Raw genomic sequence first — 1,605 nt, 5'->3', positions numbered from 1 at the left:
CTCAAGAATACTATTTAGTTAATATATTCTTTTGTAACTATTTTCTAACTAAAATTTAAGTAGGAAAAGTTAGTCTTCAGAAAGGCAAATAGAAAGGTTTGACATGATTCTATGGCATGTACACCAAATGTTAATTTGACCTTGGATTAAGGACCACATGGGTTAGAGTCTGAAACTCCTGAGCCACTCGAAATAAATTTAATCTCTCTGAATTTTAGAGTTCAGTGATCTCCTTGAGGGCCTTTATTTCCCCATCACTTAACTGTGTCTGGCACATTGTTGTCCTCCAGCAATTTAGTTGTGTTCGACTCTCTTGATCCCATGGAAAATATCAGGTCAAAATAATGCATGGGATTTTCTTTGGCAAAGATATTGGAGTCGTAATGGCAAACCAATTCCTTCTCCAATGGATTAAGGCAAAGATAGATTAAGTCATTTGTCCAGGGTCACACAGCTACTAAATATCTAAGTTCAAAACATTTGAATTCAGGTCTTCCTGACTCCAGGTCCAGAACTCTGAGTTACATAGCTATCAAGCAGATAGTAAGTGCTTAATAATTGATTGATGGCTGACTCAGTTTATTCATAGATTACTGACCTAGAAGTCCCCCCCACACACACACACACCCCAAGTCTCTCTTGGGCAAAATTGGGAAAATAGTGTCCCAAAAGTCTATAAGTATGCTAAGACTTTTGGAACACCTTGAACTTTTTGTACCACCTACCTCCTTAAAGCCTTCTGAATTATTATACATGTGTACAGTGGTTGGGCACTGGACCTGAAGTCTGAAAGAATGGGGTTCAAATCTGGCCTCAGATACTACTAGCTGTGGTACTCTGGGAAAATCAACCTATCTCTGCTTCAGTTTCTTCAACTATAAATGAAGTGTTAAAGAAATAGCACCAAAGAATTTATGCAAGCTTTGTGAATTATATAATGAAACATTCTACACCATGTCTTTCTCATTCACCAAATTCTCTGGGTTGTTGTGAGGATCAAATGAGATAATATTTGTGAAGTACTTTGCAAATAAATGCTAGTGATGATGATTTCTTTCTGGTAACAAAATGATCAACCAAGAATTTTAATGACTCTTAGTGTCAATTAATTTGACAAGTGCATTTACATATCTATGCTGTTCTGAGAATTAAATGAGATCATATTTGTAAATCACTTAGAAAGTTCCTGGCACATAGTAGGTATTTAATAAATGAGTCTTTCCTTCATTATTATAAGACAAGGTCAAATCCTGACATGAATTTTGCTCTTTGGGGTGCATTGTAAGAAGTTCACCATAGGTAAAGCTCAAATGATCCAAAATGTAAAAAATCTTCATATTTTTCCTTATAGAAAAATAAGCAAACTCTTAGGTTTTATTTTTTTCCCAGAACATTAGAAATGGAAGAAACCTCAGTGATTGTTTAATCCAACCCCTTTTATTTAATTGGGGTAGCTGCTGCAAGACCAATTTTCCAGAAAAACCACAAATATACAATAATGACATTCTGAAAGTTAGAATATTCATTAGAATACAAAACTCATATACACACAATTACCACTCTTTCCCAATCTAGGCAAAGAGCAATGTCAATGAAAAATATAGT

General features: G+C 34.9%; 1 pseudogene; it reads right to left on the bottom strand.

The window, feature by feature from the left end:
- Nucleotides 1-1,415: 1,415 nt before the first annotated feature.
- LOC141492930 (mortality factor 4-like protein 1 pseudogene) overlaps nucleotides 1,416-1,605 on the bottom strand; it is a 2,612-nt pseudogene continuing 2,422 nt past the window's right edge.

The sequence above is a fragment of the Macrotis lagotis genome, chromosome 7 (assembly GCF_037893015.1).
Source record: "Macrotis lagotis isolate mMagLag1 chromosome 7, bilby.v1.9.chrom.fasta, whole genome shotgun sequence".
Lineage (NCBI taxonomy): Eukaryota > Metazoa > Chordata > Mammalia > Peramelemorphia > Peramelidae > Macrotis > Macrotis lagotis.
Note: the sequence above shows the minus strand (reverse complement) of the source record. Positions and strands in the feature narration are given on the sequence as shown.